Source organism: Oncorhynchus gorbuscha, linkage group LG12 (genome assembly GCF_021184085.1).
Source record: "Oncorhynchus gorbuscha isolate QuinsamMale2020 ecotype Even-year linkage group LG12, OgorEven_v1.0, whole genome shotgun sequence".
In the NCBI taxonomy this organism is placed as follows: domain Eukaryota; kingdom Metazoa; phylum Chordata; class Actinopteri; order Salmoniformes; family Salmonidae; genus Oncorhynchus; species Oncorhynchus gorbuscha.
In genome coordinates, this window is record NC_060184.1 from 39,125,526 (window position 1) to 39,145,912 (window position 20,387).

The 20,387-nt window shown below is 45.9% G+C and overlaps 1 protein-coding gene across 4 annotated transcripts in view; it reads left to right on the plus strand.

Annotated features, from left to right (window-relative positions):
- Positions 1-20,387, plus strand: part of LOC123990992 (serine/threonine-protein kinase PAK 5-like) — a 138,243-nt gene that overhangs the window by 31,353 nt on the left and 86,503 nt on the right. Inside the window, exon 1 of one of the 4 annotated variants that reach the window (XM_046292076.1) lies at positions 17,494-18,223. The exons of the other annotated variants lie outside the window; for them this stretch is intronic. The gene's annotated coding sequence lies outside the window, so the exon portion shown is untranslated. Of the gene's footprint in view, positions 1-17,493; positions 18,224-20,387 lie in introns of those variants that run through there. 4 annotated transcript variants of the gene reach the window in all.

The window sequence follows — 20,387 nt, forward strand, 5'->3', positions numbered from 1 at the left end:
ACATAACATTCCTTTCAGACCGTTAGACAAGCCTACGCCCATGTTTGCCTTAGATGGTAGTCATCTTCCCAGTATCAAATTTGAGACACTACCTTTAACTCTCACAGTATCTGGTAACCACAGTGAGACTATTTCTTTTTTGATTTTTCGTTCACCGTTTACACCTGTTGTTTTGGGTCATCCCTGGCTAGTATGTCATAATCCTTCTATTAATTGGTCTAGTAATTCTATCCTATCCTGGAACGTTTCTTGTCATGTGAAGTGTTTAATGTCTGCCATCCCTCCCGTTTCTTCTGTCCCTACTTCTCAGGAGGAACCTGGCGATTTGACAGGAGTGCCGGAGGAATATCATGATCTGCGCACGGTCTTCAGTCGGTCCCGAGCCAACTTCCTTCCTCCTCACCGGTCGTATGATTGTAGTATTGATCTCCTTCCGGGGACCACTCCTCCTCGAGGTAGACTATACTCTCTGTCGGCTCCCGAACGTAAGGCTCTCGAGGATTATTTGTCTGTGTCTCTTGACGCCGGTACCATAGTGCCTTCTTCCTCTCCGGCCGGGGCGGGGTTCTTTTTGTTAAGAAGAAGGACGGTACTCTGCGCCCTGCGTGGATTATCGAGGGCTGAATGACATAACGGTTAAGAATCGTTATCCGCTTCCCCTTATGTCATCAGCCTTCGAGATTCTGCAGGGAGCCAGGTGCTTTACTAAGTTGGACCTTCGTAACGCTTACCATCTCGTGCGCATCAGAGAGGGGGACGAGTGGAAAACGGCGTTTAACACTCCGTTAGGGCATTTTGAGTACCGGGTTCTGCCGTTCGGTCTCGCCAATGCGCCAGCTGTTTTTCAGGCATTAGTTAATGATGTTCTGAGAGACATGCTGAACATCTTTGTTTTTGTCTATCTTGACGATATCCTGATTTTTTCTCCGTCACTCGAGATTCATGTTCAGCACGTTCGACGTGTTCTACAGCGCCTTTTAGAGAATTGTCTCTACGTAAAGGCTGAGAAGTGCTCTTTTCATGTCTCCTCCGTTACTTTTCTCGATTCCGTTATTTCCGCTGAAGGCATTCAGATGGATTCCGCTAAGGTCCAAGCTGTCAGTGATTGGCCCGTTCCAAGGTCACGTGTCGAGTTGCAGCGCTTTTAGGTTTCGCTAATTTCTATCGGCGTTTCATTCGTAATTTCGGTCAAGTTGCTGCCCCTCTCACAGCTCTTACTTCTGTCAAGACGTGTTTTAAGTGGTCCGGTTCCGCCCAGGGAGCTTTTGATCTTCTAAAAGAACGTTTTACGTCCGCTCCTATCCTCGTTACTCCTGACGTCACTAGACAATTCATTGTCGAGGTTGACGCTTCAGAGGTAGGCGTGGGAGCCATTCTATCCCAGCGCTTCCAGTCTGACGATAAGGTTCATCCTTGCGCTTATTTTTCTCATCGCCTGTCGCCATCTGAGCGCAACTATGATGTGGGTAACCGTGAACTGCTCGCCATCCGCTTAGCCCTAGGCGAATGGCGACAGTGGTTGGAGGGGGCGACCGTTCCTTTTGTCGTTTGGACAGACCATAAGAACCTTGAGTACATCCGTTCTGCCAAACGACTTAATGCCCGTCAAGCTCGTTGGGCGTTGTTTTTCGCTCGTTTCGAGTTTGTGATTTCTTACCGTCCGGGTAGCAAGAACACCAAGCCTGATGCCTTATCCCGTCTGTTTAGTTCTTCTGTGGCTTCTACTGATCCCGAGGGGATTCTTCCTTATGGGCGTGTTGTCGGGTTAACAGTCTGGGGAATTGAAAGACAGGTTAAGCAAGCACTCACGCACACTGCGTCGCCGCGCGCTTGTCCTAGTAACCTCCTTTTCGTTCCTGTTTCCACTCGTCTGGCTGTTCTTCAGTGGGCTCACTCTGCCAAGTTAGCTGGTCATCCCGGTGTTCGAGGCACTCTTGCGTCTATTCGCCAGCGCTTTTGGTGGCCGACTCAGGAGCGTGACACGCGCCGTTTCGTGGCTGCTTGTTCGGACTGCGCGCAGACTAAGTCGGGTAACTCTCCTCCTGCCGGTCGTCTCAGACCGCTCCCCATTCCTTCTCGACCATGGTCTCACATCGCCCTAGACTTCATTACCGGTCTGCCTTTGTCTGCGGGGAAGACTGTGATTCTTACGGTTGTCGATAGGTTCTCTAAGGCGGCACATTTCATTCCCCTCGCTAAACTTCCTTCCGCTAAGGAGACGGCACAAATCATTATCGAGAATGTATTCAGAATTCATGGCCTCCCGTTAGACGCCGTTTCAGACAGAGGCCCGCAATTCACGTCACAGTTTTGGAGGGAGTTCTGTCGTTTGATTGGTGCGTCCGTCAGTCTCTCTTCCGGGTTTCATCCCCAGTCTAACGGTCAAGCAGAGAGGGCCAATCAGACGATTGGTCGCATACTACGCAGCCTTTCTTTCAGAAACCCTGCGTCTTGGGCAGAACAGCTCCCCTGGGCAGAATACGCTCACAATTCGCTTCCTTCGTCTGCTACCGGGTTATCTCCGTTTCAGAGTAGTCTGGGTTACCAGCCTCCTCTGTTCTCATCCCAGCTTGCCGAGTCCAGCGTTCCCTCCGCTCAAGCGTTTGTCCAACGTTGTGAGCGCACCTGGAGGAGGGTGAGGTCTGCACTTTGCCGTTACAGGGCACAGACGGTGAGAGCCGCCAATAAACGCAGGATTAAGAGTCCAAGGTATTGTTGCGGCCAGAGAGTGTGGCTTTCCACTCGCAACCTTCCTCTTACGACAGCTTCTCGTAAGTTGACTCCGCGGTTCATTGGTCCGTTCCGTGTCTCCCAGGTCGTCAATCCTGTCGCTGTGCGACTGCTTCTTCCGCGACATCTTCGTCGCGTCCATCCTGTCTTCCATGTCTCCTGTGTTAAGCCCTTTCTTCGCACCCCCGTTCGTCTTCCCTCCCCCCTCCCGTCCTTGTCGAGAGCGCACCTATTTACAAGGTACATAAGATCATGGACATGCGTTCTCGGGGACGGGGTCACCAATACTTAGTGGATTGGGAGGGTTACGGTCCTGAGGAGAGGAGTTGGGTTCCGTCTCGGGACGTGCTGGACCGTTCACTCATCGATGATTTCCTCCGTTGCCGCCAGGATTCCTCCTCGAGTGCGCCAGGAGGCGCTCGGTGAGTGGGGGGTACTGTCATGTTTGTCATTTATTATCATGTCTTGTCCCTGTGCTCCCCATTCTATTCGTTTCCCTCTGCTGGTCTTATTAGGTTCTTTCCCTCTTTCTATCCCTCTCTCTCCCCCTCCCTCTCTCACTCTCTCGCTCTCTCTTCTCTCTATCGTTCCGTTCCTGCTCCCAGCTGTTCCTATTCCCCTAATCATCATTTAGTCTTCCCACACCTGTTCCCGATCCTTTCCCCTGATTGGAGTCCCTATTTATTCCTTTGTGTTCCGTTCCTGTCCTGTCGGTTCCTTGTTTAGAATTCACCGTGCTGTGATTGTGTATCGCCCTGTCCTGTCGTGTTTTTGCTGTGATTGTGTATCGCCCTGTCCTGTCGTGTTTTTTTGCCTTCATCAGATGCTGCGTGTGAGCAGGTGTCTCTGTCAACTACGGCCTGCGCCTACCCGAAGCGACCTGCAGTCTGTGGCCGCTTCTCCTGTTATTCCCCTCTACAGACTAGAGGATTTCTGTTATTCCCTGTTTGGACTTGAATAAACTCTGTTTCTGTTAAGTCGCTTTTGGGTCCTCTTTCACCTGCATGACACTAATGACTTTGAACCGGGGCTAATGACTGTGTCTTCTAAATTACACTATAGGGGCTTGGGAATACTATGCCATTGATACAGTAGGTCATATTTATTAGGAAACAACTTTGCAACAACATGTTGTCAAATTTACTTTAGCAAAGTTAGTCAAAAATAGCTAGCAATGCAAATGTTAGCTAGCTAAAATCTTGGGCTCTTCCCCCCAATCTTAGCTAGTTAACATTATACTGCAGCCACAGTAATGCACTTTTTAGATCAACCCTTCATCAGCTTTCAATGAGGATGCATTGAGTAGAATGCTCAGTTGGGCATCAGTCCTAAAACAAACATTCAAAAAAAATATTGTGCGACCCATGAATTGGCAGAGAGGTTTGCAACATTCGTTCTTATTGGTATATTAACCACTTTGCAGCATGGTGATGTCACCATGGAAAGCTGAAACCATGCAAACCTGCTGATTAGAAGGTCCTGTGTAAATTGTATTTTTAAACATGCAACTATCAGGAAATAATACTGATCAAATGTTTTCACGCTTTTAAGGTGTTAAGTTTCATCAGCTGTTGTACATTGTGCTTTTAACATGTTCCTCTCATCTAGATAATGGGGGAGAAAGCCTGTCATAGGACATATGAGGAACCAGGTTGCTTCTGGCCCACTGTAAAAAAATAAATATGTATTTTTAATGATAACTTACTGGATGCCAGTTAACTGTAAGTTATTGTAAAAAAGGTACAGTATGTTACCGTAAATATAGTAACAGTAAGTTACTATAAAGGACAGACAGACAGGCTCATCTGTTTGTTTGAGTGTGTGCATGCGTGGGTGCGCACACGTTTTTGTGTGTGCATGTGTGTGTAAATGCTTTTAAGCAGAGCCTCATCTACAGCAGGGAGAAGTGGTGGAGCATAACAGAGAGAAATACATTTACAGCCTCTCTGTGCTACATGTGGAATTGGGCTCTGTGATTAGTGGTTTGTTAGTGATGCTGCAAGTGGCTGTTAAATGGTTAATGCGCCAAGCTAATGGAGCAGGAGAGTGAGTTTGATCAACGTTCAAGGAACATTACAAAGATACAGTATTCAAGTATTCAACTTATATTGTCAATATAACTGTGTTTATACTGCCGTGTGTGTGTGTGTGTGTGTGTGTGTGTGTGTGTGTGTGTGTGTGTGTGTGTGTGTGTGTGTGTGTGTGTGTGTGTGTGTGTGTGTGTGTGTGTGTGTGTGTGTGTGTGTGTGTGTGTGTGTGTGTGTGTGTGTGTGTGTGTGTGTGTGTGTGTGTGTGTGTGTGTGTGTGTGTGTGTGTGTGAGGGAAAGTGTGCCTGCACTCGTGTGAGTGTGTGTGATGTGAGCCTGCGTGTGTGCATTTCTATGTGTTGTCTGTGTACAGATGTTAGCCTTGAGGCGATGTAAAAAAAATACCATATGGGTAGGTCTTCTTAAAGGAGTCTTGGTTTGAGATGAAATGAGATGAAATGAGTGAAGCGTGATGATGATATCTCCATACTTAGAAAATCACTGGCACTGAATGGATCTGGATACAGTCACCTCATATATCCTCAACACATGAGAAAGGCTTGGAGAGTGTCATGAATACACTGAACTGGATGGAGCATGCAGCTATACCGCATGTGGATCATATATCCAAATATATGACATTCATATAATATATAACTTACAGCCAGTATTAGACATCTATTCACCTCACCTACAGTTGAAGTCGTAAGTTTACATACACTTAGGTTGGAGTCATTAAAACTTGTTTTTCAACCACTCTACAAATTTGTTGTTGATAAACTATAGTTTTGGCAAGTCGGTTAGGACATTTATTTTGTGCATGACACAAGTCATTTTTCCAACAATTGTTTACAGACAGATTATTTCAATTATAATTCACTGTATCACAATTCCAGTGGGTCAGAAGTTTACATACACTAGGTTGACTGCGCCTTTAAACAGCTTGGAAAATTCCAGAAAATTATGACATGGCTTTAGAAGCTTCTGATAGGCTAATTGACATAATTTGACCTGTACCTGTGGATGTATTTCAAGGCCTACCTTCAAACTCAGTGCCTCTTTGCTTGACATCATGGGAAAATCAAAAGAAATCAACCAAGACCTCAGAAAAAAATGGTAGAACTCTACAAGTCTGGTTCATCCCTGGGAGCAATTTCCAAATGCCTGAAGGTACCACGTTCATCTGTACAAACAATAGTACGCAAGTATAAACACCAGGGACCATGCAGCCGTCATACCGCTCAGGAAGGAGACACATTCTGTCTCCTAGAGATGAATGTAATTTGCATGTGAAAAGTGCAAATCAATCCCAGAACAACAGCAAAGGACCTTGTGAAGATGCTGGAGAAAACAGGTACAAAAGTATCTATATCCACAGTAAAACGAGTCCTATATCGACATAATCTGAAAGGCCGCTCAGCAAAATGAAGCCACTGCTCCAAAATTGCCATAAAAAAGCCAGACTACAGTTTGCAACTGAACATGGGGACACAGATCATACTTTTTGGAGAAATTTCTTCTGGTCTGATGAAACAAAAATAAAACTGTTTGGCCATAATGACCATCATTATGTTTGGAGAAAAAAGGGGGAGGCTTGCAAACCGAAGAACACCATCCCAACCGTGGAGCACGAGGGTGGCAGCATCATGTTGTGGGCTGCTTTGCTGCAGGAGGGACTGGTGCACTTCACAAAATAGATGGCATCATGTGGATGGAAAATTACGTGGATATATAGAAGCAACATCTCAAGACATCAGTCAGGAAGTTGAAGCTTGGGCGCAAATGGGTTTTCCAAATGGACAATAACCCCAAGCATACTTCCAAAGTTGTGGGAAAATGGCTTCAGGACAACAAAGTCAAGGTATTGGAGTGGCCATCACAAAGCCCTGACCTCAATCCTATAGAAAATGTGTGGGCAGACCTGAAAAAGCATGAGCGAGCAAGGTGGCCTACAAAGCTGAGTCAGTTCCACCAACTATGTCAGGAGGAATGGGCCAAAATTCACCCAATTTATTGCGGGAAGCTTGTGGAAGGCTACCCAAAATGTTTGACCCAAGTTAAACAATTTAAAGGCAAGGCTACCAAATAGTAATTGAGTGTATGTAAACTTCTAACCCACTGGGAATGTGATGAAAGAAATAAAAGCTGAAATAAATAATTCGCTCTACTATTATTCTGACATTTCACATTCTTAAAATAAAGTGGTGATCCTAACTGACCTAAGACAGGACATTTTTACTAGGATTATGTCAGCCATTGTGAAAAATCGAGTGTAAATGTATTTGGCTAAGGTGTATGTAAATTTACGACTTCAACTGTAGGTACACATAATCTGTGTGTCTTGTGAGATCAGAATAATCTCTGTTTGTGTTTCTTATTAATTCTAACCAAAACTATTACTGTATGCTTCATGGCGTCAGATAGTCCGTTAGGTAGTTCATACGGTGAGCAGCCTGTTCTGAAGGACCATTCTGTCTCTCCTCCTCTCCTTCCAATCCCAAGTAAAAGGAATAGTCAAGCATATGATACATGTTATGTATATATAGTACAGCCCACGGCAGCAGCAGCTGAAGTGTTTTTTTTTTTCTCAGTTTGTAAGTGATGCAATATTGCACCTACACACCAGGGTTTCAGGTAGAGAAGCACAGTACTGTACAGTATGTATGTAATATGACAACCATGGTGAGATATTACTGTCGAGACAAAATGTGTAATGTGCAAGTGAATCACATTTTTAACCCCTTACTATACCTCTACAACGAGCAAGCTCAGAATTGTGAAGGTTCTGAGTGAGGATTTCACCATACTTTGAAAGCAGGCAGAATTCTCAGGAATGAGCTCGGTAAATAATGGGTTAATCCATGGATAAATGGCGTTGCATAAAAGCTTTGAATGAAACCATTACAATCTAAAACATTTAAAAAATGCTGACCCAGTTTGGGTCATTTCTAAAAACTGGGTTATTTTGACCCAGCGCTGTTAGGTTACGTGAATGAGATACTTGATTTACCCAGAAAGGTGGTTATTTTGTCCCAGCAGTGAGTTGCTTTTTACTCTTTTGCTGGGTTATTGTTCTTAATGTATTTTTCACCAATCTGTGGGTTATCTGACTTTATTGCTGGGTAACCGTCATTTCCATATTTATTGCTCGTCTCTACTATAGAATCTGCTGTTTTTATAGGCGTACAAATACCTCTAACGACAACAATCAATGTTATAATGTTACTACAGTATGACATTTTTGACATATGGCCAATTATGACGAATTGTAAATATATGTGTATTTTTTTTATTCAGCTATTAATTTCAGCTACGAAGTGAAATCATACCAAAGAGGAACACAGAAATAAACAAACGCTATAAGCACAATCCATCATTTTGAATCACCGCAGCCCTAATAAAGCTGTGGAAGGGGGCTGAAGAAAAGTGACCACTTTACCCCCCCCAAACCCCTACCAGGTACACATTTCTAATATGACTAGATGTAAACAACAGGACACAATGTCTTCTGATCCAGAACCTGCCCAGTCATGATGGTGAATGCCAGGGAGTAGAGGCGATTGTCCCCTGGTAACGAAAGAAGGTGTTGTCACTGAAGAGGTCTTTCGATCTCAAGGAGTAACGGTAGGCTCCTTAAGAGTATATCTGCAAAACAACCCAGCATTTTTTAAAGAGTGTATGGTCATGTGACCTAAACACACACACGCGCCTATGTACACACACGCACTCAAACACGTACACACATGCGCGCATACACACAGACACACACATTTCTACGCTGTCCTGAGGGTTGTACAGATCTCATTAAGATAACCCTGCTGATCTCTACGTAGCTGACAGATTCCCCTCTGAGTTGGTCTATCGATGGTGGGATATGGATAGTACCAGAACAGATACAGAGATTATTTCACTTTCATTATTTCTGATCTGATAATGTAGGAAGGTTCTTTCTGTCTTGATCATGTAGGAAGGTTCTTTCTGTCCTGATCATGTATGAAGGTTCTTTCTGTCCTGATCATGTATGAAGGTTCTTTCTGTCCTGATCATGTATGAAGGTTCTTTCTGTCCTGATCATGTATGAAGGTTCTTTCTGTCTTGATCATGTAGGAAGGTTCTTTCTGTCCTGATCATGTAGGAAGGTTCTTTCTGTCCTGATCATGTATGAAGGTTCTTTCTGTCCTGATCATGTATGAAGGTTCTTTCTGTCCTGATCATGTATGAAGGTTCTTTCTGTCTTGATCATGTATGAAGGTTCTTTCTGTCCTGATCATGTATGAAGGTTCTTTCTGTCCTGATCATGTATGAAGGTTCTTTCTGTCTTGATCATGTATGAAGGTTCTTTCTGTCCTGATCATGTAGGAAGGTTCTTTCTGTCCTGATCATGTATGAAGGTTCTTTCTGTCTTGATCATGTATGAAGGTTCTTTCTGTCCTGATCATGTAGGAAGGTTCTTTCTGTCCTGATCATGTATGAAGGTTCTTTCTGTCTTGATCATGTAGGAAGGTTCTTTCTGTCCTGATCATGTAGGAAGGTTCTTTCTGTCTTGATCATGTATGAAGGTTCTTTCTGTCTTGATCATGTAGGAAGGTTCTTTCTGTCCTGATCATGTATGAAGGTTCTTTCTGTCTTGATCATGTATGAAGGTTCTTTCTGTCCTGATCATGTAGGAAGGTTCTTTCTGTCCTGATCATGTATGAAGGTTCTTTCTGTCTTGATCATGTATGAAGGTTCTTTCTGTCTTGATCATGTAGGTGTCATGTTTTGTCATTGATTATCATGTCTTGTCCCTGTGCTTCCCCTTCTATTCGTTTCCCTCTGCTGGTCTTATTAGGTTCTTTCCCTCTTTCTATCCCTCTCTCTCCCCCTCCCTCTCTCACTCTCTCGCTCTCTCTTCTCTCTATCGTTCCGTTCCTGCTCCCAGCTGTTCCTATTCCCCTAATCAATCATTTAGTCTTCCCACACCTGTTCCCGATCCTTTTCCCTGATTAGAGTCCCTATTTCTCTCCTTGTTTTCCGTTCCTGCCCTGTCGGATCCTTGTCTATATTCACCATGCTGTGTCTATGTATTGCCCTGTCGTGTCGTGTTTCCCTCAGATGCTGCGTGGTGAGCAGGTGTCTGAGTCTGCTAGGTTCAAGTGCCTTCCCGAGGCAACCTGCAGTTCTTGATCAAGTCTCCAGTCTGTTCTCGTCTTTACGAATAGTATTATGCTTTTTGTTTTGTAAAGTATCTTTACTGGATTAAAAACTCTGTTTTCGCCAAGTCGCTTTTGGGTCCTCATTCACCTGCATAACAGAAGGATCCGACCAAGGAATGGACCCAGCGACTACAGATGCTCGTAACACTGCCGTCGAGATCCAAGGAGCCATGCTCGGCAGACACGAGCAGGAATTGTCTGCTGCTCGCCATGCCGTGGAGAACCTGGCCGCTCAGGTTTCCGACCTCTCTGGACAGTTCCAGAGTCTTCGTCTCGTGCCACCTGTTACTTCCTGGCCTGCCGAGCCTCCGGAACCTAGGGTTAATAACCCACCTTGCTACTCCGGGCAGCCCACGGAGTGCCGCTCCTTTCTCACCCAGTGTGATATTGTGTTCTCTCTCCAACCCAACACATACTCTAGCGAGAGAGCTCGGGTTGCTTACGTCATTTCACTCCTTACTGGCCGGGCTCGAGAGTGGGGCACAGCTATCTGGGAGGCAAGGGCTGATTGTTCTAACAATTACCAGAACTTTAAAGAGGAGATGATTCGGGTTTTTGACCGTTCAGTTTTTGGTAGGGAGGCTTCTAGGGCCCTGGCTTCCCTATGCCAAGGTGATCGATCCATAACGGATTACTCTATAGAGTTTCGCACTCTTGCTGCCTCTAGTGACTGGAACGAGCCGGCGCTGCTCGCTCGTTTTCTGGAGGGACTCCACGCAGTGGTCAAAGATGAGATTCTCTCTCGGGAGGTTCCTTCCAGTGTGGACTCTTTGATTGCTCTCGCCATCCGCATAGAACGACGGGTAGATCTTCGTCACCAAGCTCGTGGAAGAGAGCTCGCGTCAACGGTGTTTCCCTGCTCCGCATCGCAACCATCTCCCTCCTCTGGCTCAGAGACTGAGCCCATGCAGCTGGGAGGTATTCGCATCTTGACCAAGGAGAGGGAACGAAGGATCACCAACCGTCTGTGCCTCTATTGCGGATTTGATGGACATTTTGTCAATTCATGTCCAGTAAAAGGCCAGAGCTCATCAGTAAGCGGAGGGCTACTGGTGAGCGCTACTACTCAGGTCTCTTCATCTAGATCATGTACTACTATGTCGGTCCATCTACGCTGGACCGGTTCGGGTGCTACATGCAGTGCCTTGATTGACTCTGGGGCTGAGGGTTGTTTCATGGACGAAGCATGGGCTCGGAAACATGACATTCCTTTCAGACAGTTAGACAAGCCTACGCCCATGTTTGCCTTAGATGGTAGTCATCTTCCCAGTATCAGATTTGAGACACTACCTTTAACTCTCACAGTATCTGGTAACCACAGTGAGACTATTTCTTTTTTTATTTTTCGTTCACCTTTTACACCTGTTGTTTTGGGTCATCCCTGGCTAGTATGTCATAATCCTTCTATTAATTGGTCTAGTAATTCTATCCTATCCTGGAACGTTTCTTGTCATGTGAAGTGTTTAATGTCTGCCATCCCTCCCATTTCTTCTGTCCCCACTTCTCAGGAGGAACCTGGCGATTTGACAGGAGTGCCGGAGGAATATCATGATCTGCGCACGGTCTTCAGTCGGTCCCGAGCCAACTCCCTTCCTCCTCACCGGTCGTATGATTGTAGTATTGATCTCCTTCCGGGGACCACTCCTCCTCGGGGTAGACTATACTCTCTGTCGGCTCCCGAACGTAAGGCTCTCGAGGATTATTTATCTGTGTCTCTTGACGCCGGTACCATAGTGCCTTCTTCCTCTCCGGCCGGGGCGGGGTTCTTTTTGTTAAGAAGAAGGACGGTACTCTGCGCCCCTGCGTGGATTATCGAGGGCTGAATGACATGACGGTTAAGAATCGTTATCCGCTTCCCCTTATGTCATCAGCCTTCGAGATTCTGCAGGGAGCCAGGTGCTTTACTAAGTTGGACCTTCGTAACGCTTACCATCTCGTGCGCATCAGAGAGGGGGACGAGTGGAAAACGGCGTTTAACACTCCGTTAGGGCATTTTGAGTACCGGGTTCTGCCGTTTGGTCTCGCCAATGCGCCAGCTGTTTTTCAGGCATTAGTTAATGATGTTCTGAGAGACATGCTGAACATCTTTGTTTTTGTCTATCTTGACGATATCCTGATTTTTTCACCGTCACTCGAGATTCATGTTCAGCACGTTCGACGTGTTCTACAGCGCCTTTTAGAGAATTGTCTCTACGTAAAGGCTGAGAAGTGCTCTTTTCATGTCTCCTCCGTTACTTTTCTCGGTTCCGTTATTTCCGCTGAAGGCATTCAGATGGATTCCGCTAAGGTCCAAGCTGTCAGTGATTGGCCCGTTCCAAGGTCACGTGTCGAGTTGCAGCGCTTTTTAGGTTTCGCTAATTTCTATCGGCGTTTCATTCGTTATTTCGGTCAAGTTGCTGCCCCTCTCACAGCTCTTACTTCTGTCAAGACGTGTTTTAAGTGGTCCGGTTCCGCCCAGGGAGCTTTTGATCTTCTAAAAGAACGTTTTACGTCCGCTCCTATCCTCGTTACTCCTGACGTCACTAGACAATTCATTGTCGAGGTTGACGCTTCAGAGGTAGGCGTGGGAGCCATTCTATCCCAGCGCTTCCAGTCTGACGATAAGGTTCATCCTTGCGCTTATTTTTCTCATCGCCTGTCGCCATCTGAGCGCAACTATGATGTGGGTAACCGTGAACTGCTCGCCATCCGCTTAGCCCTAGGCGAATGGCGACAGTGGTTGGAGGGGGCGACCGTTCCTTTTGTCGTTTGGACAGACCATAAGAACCTTGAGTACATCCGTTCTGCCAAACGACTTAATGCCCGTCAAGCTCGTTGGGCGTTGTTTTTCGCTCGTTTCGAGTTTGTGATTTCTTACCGTCCGGGTAGCAAAAACACCAAGCCTGATGCCTTATCCCGTCTGTTTAGTTCTTCTGTGGCTTCTACTGATCCCGAGGGGATTCTTCCTTATGGGCGTGTTGTCGGGTTGACAGTCTGGGGAATTGAAAGACAGGTTAAGCAAGCACTCACGCACACTGCGTCGCCGCGCGCTTGTCCTAGTAACCTCCTTTTCGTTCCTGTTTCCATTCGTCTGGCTGTTCTTCAGTGGGCTCACTCTGCCAAGTTAGCTGGTCATCCCGGTGTTCGAGGCACTCTTGCGTCTATTCGCCAGCGCTTTTGGTGGCCGACTCAGGAGCGTGACACGCGCCGTTTCGTGGCTGCTTGTTCGGACTGCGCGCAGACTAAGTCGGGTAACTCTCCTCCTGCCGGTCGTCTCAGACCGCTCCCCATTCCTTCTCGACCATGGTCTCACATCGCCCTAGACTTCATTACCGGTCTGCCTTTGTCTGCGGGGAAGACTGTGATTCTTACGGTTGTCGATAGGTTCTCTAAGGCGGCACATTTCATTCCCTCGCTAAACTTCCTTCCGCTAAGGAGACGGCACAAATCATTATCGAGAATGTGTTCAGAATTCATGGCCTCCCGTTAGACGCCGTTTCAGACAGAGGCCCGCAATTCACGTCACAGTTTTGGAGGGAGTTCTGTCGTTTGATTGGTGCGTCCGTCAGTCTCTCTTCCGGGTTTCATCCCCAGTCTAACGGTCAAGCAGAGAGGGCCAATCAGACGATTGGTCGCATACTACGCAGCCTTTCTTTCAGAAACCCTGCGTCTTGGGCAGAACAGCTCCCCTGGGCAGAATACGCTCACAACTCGCTTCCTTCGTCTGCTACCGGGTTATCTCCGTTTCAGAGTAGTCTGGGTTACCAGCCTCCTCTGTTCTCATCCCAGCTTGCCGAGTCCAGCGTTCCCTCCGCTCAAGCGTTTGTCCAACGTTGTGAGCGCACCTGGAGGAGGGTGAGGTCTGCACTTTGCCGTTACAGGGCACAGACTGTGAGAGCCGCCAATAAACGCAGGATTAAGAGTCCAAGGTATTGTTGCGGCCAGAGAGTGTGGCTTTCCACTCGCAACCTTCCTCTTACGACAGCTTCTCGTAAATTGACTCCGCGGTTCATTGGTCCGTTCCGTGTCTCCCAGGTCGTCAATCCTGTCGCTGTGCGACTGCTTCTTCCGCGACATCTTCGTCGCGTCCATCCTGTCTTCCATGTCTCCTGTGTCAAGCCCTTTCTTCGCACCCCCGTTCGTCTTCCCTCCCCCTCCCGTCCTTGTCGAGAGCGCACCTATTTACAAGGTACGTAAGATCATGGACATGCGTTCTCGGGGACGGGGTCACCAATACTTAGTGGATTGGGAGGGTTACGGTCCTGAGGAGAGGAGTTGGGTTCCGTCTCGGGACGTGCTGGACCGTTCGCTTATTGATGATTTCCTCCGTTGCCGCCAGGGTTCCTCCTCGAGTGCGCCAGGAGGCGCTCGGTGAGTGGGGGGTACTGTCATGTTTTGTCATTGATTATCATGTCTTGTCCCTGTGCTTCCCCTTCTATTCGTTTCCCTCTGCTGGTCTTATTAGGTTCTTTCCCTCTTTCTATCCCTCTCTCTCCCCCTCCTCTCTCACTCTCTCGCTCTCTCTTCTCTCTATCGTTCCGTTCCTGCTCCCAGCTGTTCCTATTCCCCTAATCAATCATTTAGTCTTCCCACACCTGTTCCCGATCCTTTTCCCTGATTAGAGTCCCTATTTCTCTCCTTGTTTTCCGTTCCTGCCCTGTCGGATCCTTGTCTATATTCACCGTGCTGTGTCTATGTATTGCCCTGTCGTGTCGTGTTTCCCTCAGATGCTGCGTGGTGAGCAGGTGTCTGAGTCTGCTAGGTTCAAGTGCCTTCCCGAGGCAACCTGCAGTTCTTGATCAAGTCTCCAGTCTGTTCTCGTCTTTACGAATAGTATTATGCTTTTTGTTTTGTAAAGTATCTTTACTGGATTAAAAACTCTGTTTTCGCCAAGTCGCTTTTGGGTCCTCATTCACCTGCATAACAGTAGGAAGGTTCTTTCTGTCCTGATCATGTATGAAGGTTCTTTCTGTCTTGATCATGTAGGAAGGTTCTTTCTGTCCTGATCATGTATGAAGGTTCTTTCTGTCTTGATCATGTAGGAAGGTTCTTTCTGTCTTGATCATGTAGGAAGGTTCTTTCTGTCCTGATCATGTAGGAAGGTTCTTTCTGTCCTGATCATGTAGGAAGGTTCTTTCTGTCCTGATCATGTAGGAAGGTTCTTTCTGTCTTGATCATGTAGGAAGGTTCTTTCTGTCCTGATCATGTTGGAAGGTTCTTTCTGTCTTGATCATGTAGGAAGGTTCTTTCTGTCTTGATCATGTAGGAAGGTTCTTTCTGTCCTGATCATGTAGGAAGGTTCTTTCTGTCTTGATCATGTATGAAGGTTCTTTCTGTCCTGATCATGTAGGAAGGTTCTTTCTGTCCTGATCATGTTGGAAGGTTCTTTCTGTCTTGATCATGTAGGAAGGTTCTTTCTGTCTTGATCATGTAGGAAGGTTCTTTCTGTCCTGATCATGTAGGAAGGTTCTTTCTGTCCTGATCATGTAGAAAGGTTCTTTCTGTCTTGATCATGTATGAAGGTTCTTTCTGTCTTGATCATGTAGGAAGGTTCTTTCTGTCCTGATCATGTTGGAAGATTTCTCTGTCTTGATCATGTAGGAAGATTTCTCTGTCCTGGTCATGTAGGAAGATTTCTCTGTCCTGGTCATGTAGGAAGATTTCTCTGTCCTGGTCATGTAGGAAGATTTCTCTGTCTTGATCATGTAGGAAGGTTTCTCTGTCCTGGTCATGTAGGAAGGTTTCTCTGTCCTGGTCATGTTGGAAGATTTCTCTGTCTTGATCATGTAGGAAGATTTCTCTGTCTTGATCATGTAGGAAGGTTTCTCTGTCCTGGTCATGTTGGAAGATTTCTCTGTCTTGATCATGTAGGAAGATTTCTCTGTCTTGATCATGTAGGAAGGTTTCTCTGTCCTGGTCATGTAGGAAGATTTCTCTGTCCTGGTCATGTAGGAAGATTTCTCTGTCCTGGTCATGTAGGAAGATTTCTCTGTCCTGGTCATGTAGGAAGGTTTCTCTGTCCTGGTCATGTAGGAAGATTTCTCTGTCCTGGTCATGTAGGAAGATTTCTCTGTCCTGGTCATGTAGGAAGATTTCTCTGTCCTGGTCATGTAGGAAGATTTCTCTGTCCTGGTCATGTAGGAAGATTTCTCTGTCCTGGTCATGTAGGAAGGTTTCTCTGTCCTGGTCATGTAGGAAGATTTCTCTGTCCTGGTCATGTAGGAAGATTTCTCTGTCCTGGTCATGTAGGAAGATTTCTCTGTCCTGGTCATGTAGGAAGGTTTCTCTGTCCTGGTCATGTAGGAAGATTTCTCTGTCCTGATCATGTAGGAAGGTTTCTCTGTCCTGATCATGTAGGAAGATTTCTCTGTCCTGGTCATGTAGGAAGGTTTCTCTGCCTTGATAATGTAGGCATGTTTCTCTGTCCTTGTAATGGCTTTCTTCTATCTCCTCCTCTGACGAAGAGGTGTAGCAAGGATCGGACCAAAATGCAGCGTGGTGGATACTCATGTTCTTTAATAAAAAAAATGAACGATACATGAAATAACTAAATCTACAAAACAACAAACGGAACGTGAAAACCTATACAGCCTATCTTGTGACAACAAACACAGAGACAGGAACAATCACCCACAAAACACTCAAAGAATATGGACTGCCTAAATATGCTTTCCAATCAGAGACAACGATACACACCTGCCTCTGATTGAGAACCACTCCAGACAGCCATAGACTTTGCTAGATAACCCCACTAAGCCACACACCCAACACCCCACAAAACCCCTAGACAAAACACACCACAATAAACCCATGTCACACCCTGGCCTAACCAAATAAATGAAGACAAACACAATATATTACGACCAGGGCGTGACAGTCCTGATAATGTAGGAAGGTTTCTCTGTCCTGATAATTTCAAGATTTCTCAGTCCTGATAATTTAGGCATGTTTCTCTGTCCTGATAATGCAGGAAGGTTTCCCTGTCCTGATAGTGTAGGAATGTTTCTTGAAGTCTTTCTTAGTCTGGCTATTTGTCCTCAGAGATCATGTTGAATGCCTGTGGTATGGAATATTATGGAGAACATTTTAGGGTAGAGATAACATCAATACCACAAACACATAGTAAGTTACATTTATGGGAAAATTCCCAGTGCCACTATTGCTACAGTATAATTTTCCACATGTAATATAATGTATCTAAGGATGCTTAATATACAGTTCATAGTTCATGGAATAGTTATCATACCCAGCACACCCCTAACTACAGTAACTACAGTGTGTTCCCTCTATTTTAGGACCCAGTTGTCGCCTCAGCCTTTGCGCAGACATGCAGTGTGTGTGGGTGTGTGTGTGTGACAGTCCCCTCCCACAGTGGCATGTGTATTATTAGCCCAGGGGACTGGGAACGGGTGTGGCTGCCATAAGAGCCACACTGGTTCCTGTTCTCCCTCCCTCCCCCCCCGAATGGTGGGGTAGAAGATGAGATCTCATGTTGAATGTGAGGCCGGACGTTGTGCGTGTGTGTCTGTGCACGGCACACACTCTGATCCGGTCAGGGAGAGGACACAAGACACAGGAGACACACACACACACACTGACACTGACACTCAGCAGCAGCGATGGCACCAGAAGATCTAAAGGATGATGTAGAGCAGAAAGCCTGAAGGGAGGATGGATGTGAAGATTGTGAGTGTTTGGTTAGGACCGTCAGGGTGAATATCATAGGGAAAGGAAAAAGGACGTGTCCTGGCTTAGGCTGTCTGGCTGTGCCCTGCCCTGGGCTTTTCTGGGGCTGCTGGCATCGGCAGTTTTCCAGTATGTCCTGTCGATATCTATAGTATCGTCTCTGACTGGGACTGAGCTGGGACAAACACACACTACAGGACAGGACAGGACAGGACAGGACAGGACAGGACAGGACAGGACAGGACAGAACAGGGTAGCTCGCTAGCTGGATAACACCTAGTACTTCAACTGCAAATCGTCCTGAATACCCAATGCCATCCATCACTCTGGATTATGTTTTATCTTCCTAAATATCTTTATTAGGTTTAAAGAAGAATACATTTGGTAATCATACGTCCGGCAGTATGTGTACAGTAGAATATGAATAATACTGGAGAATAAACAGGACACAGACAGACACATTGACTGCAGTTGGAGTGTACTGGTCTGGATGACTTTGGTTGATGAATACTTGGACTGTACAGGTTCTCATGATGTAGAACTATTACCGCCTTGTGGAATTCAAGCATTTCTATTGGTCGAGAGGAACTGTGACTGGGTTACCAGGTAAGATCTGTTACCAGGATAAGTTTCTCTCTAACTGTCAGACCTTTCTTTACAACTATGACACATGAAACGTGAAGCACAAGATAAATGTGATATTCATGAGTTTTAAAACTTGGACATACTGATCCTGGATCAGAACGTGGCTGTTTGGGATCACGTTCCTGGAAGAATACACCTCTAGCTTAACATGAATTTTGGACCAAATGAAAAGATCTTGAAGGAATCCAATCCTGATAGAACAAAGCAAACACAACAATTTCACAACAGAGAGAACGTAAGACCAACTGAAGAACAAGAGCATAAAAACAGTACTCGTTGGGTTGGTACAGTCAGTAAAAAATGTCAAGCTGGCCAACCATGTGGTGTAGTAGCAGCAGACTACCTTAACAGGTCAGCCCACAGATCGGATGCCTTGACGGCTCTGTAGATTTGTACATTGTCTTAGCAACATCCTAGTTGTGGGTTTAGTTTAGGATCTCTTTTAGGGCAATCGCTCAGTGTAGATTGTGGGCCACATTTGAACTCACTGGCCTTTATAAGAAATACTGCTTGTAATGGAGCATAATATTTTGGTGTTTAAGAAATGCCTTTTGGATTGTAATGAAAATGCCTGGGGTGGAGGGAGAAAGGGGGAAAATGTCTACATTTGTAACCTCGTTCCCGGGCTCCAATTGCTGGCACGTAAGAGCATGGTAACACTGTGGCTCAAAGTTCGACTTGAAACTGGTGTGGTTAAAATCTAGGCAAGAGAGGAAGCAAGCCTGCTATACAGCTGTATTAGATGAAAAATTGCGATAATTGGCAATTAATATATATGTTCTATCACAGGGATCATATTGTTTTGGAGAGCCCGGTTGATTTGGAATTCAGGCATATAAAGTTTATACGTGAAAACTGTTTGTTAGATGCATACTTTCCAATTTCCCCAAAACACTTCCTTGTTAAGCCCATTACGCTGAACGTTGAAATCCACAAAGAGGGGGAGGTGCTAGACAGCGATGGACTGAGAGATCAGCCAACTAAAAACCCTGGCTGTTTGCGCCTGTCATGGACTGCAATTCAAGTAACTCAGTCAAATCAATGAAATTGTTGCACGTTGCATTTATATTTTGGTTCAGTATACATTTATAAAGCCTTTGTTGTGCCTAAATAGGGACTGTGGCTCTTAATCACACAAACACATGTGCATATTTAATATATGCCATTTAGCAGATGCTTTTATCCAAAGCGACTTACAGTCATGTGTGCATACATTCTACGTATGGGTGGTCCCGGGGATCGAACCCACTACCCTGGCGTTACAAGCGCCATGCTCTACCAACTGAGCTACACAGGACCACATATTTGGGCTCAGAAAGTATTCAGACACCTTTAAATGGATTCAATTGTTTTTTCCCTCATCAATCGACACATAATACGCCATAATGAGAGAAAAAAATGCTTTTTGGAAAGATAATAAAAAACCATTTACATATGTATTCAGACCCTTTACTCAGTACTTTGTTGAAGCGCCTTTGGCAGCGATTACAGCATTGAGTCTTCTTGGGTATGACGTTAAAATCTTGGCACACTTGTATTTGGGGAGTTTCTCCCATTTTTCTCTGCAGATCCTCTCAAGCTCTGTCAGGTTGGATGGGGAGCGTTGCTGCACAGCTATTTTCAGGTCTCTCCAGAGATGTTCGATCGGGTTCAAGTCTGGGCTCTGGCTGGTCCACCCAAGGACATTCAGGGACTTGTCCCGAATTCACTCCTGGGTTGTCTTGGCTGTGTGGTTAGGGTCGTTGTCCTGTTGGAAGGTGATCCTTTGCCCCAGTCTGAGGTCCTGAGTGCTCTGGAGCAGGTTTTCATATACTTTGCTCTGTTCATCAATCCCTCGATCCTGACTAGTCTCCCAGTCTCTGCCTTTGAAAAACATCCCCACAGCATGATGCTGCCACTACCAAGCTTCATTGTAGGGATGGTGCCAGATTTCCTCCAGACGTGACGGTTGGCATTCAGGCCAAAGAGTTCATTTTTGTTTTCTTCAAACCAGAGAATCATGGTCTGAGGGTCTTTTAGGTGCCTTTTGGCAAACTCCAAGCGGGTTGTAATGTGCCTTTTACTGAGGAGTGGCTTCCGTCTCGCCACTGTACCATAAAGGCTTGATTGTTGGAGTGCTGCAGGG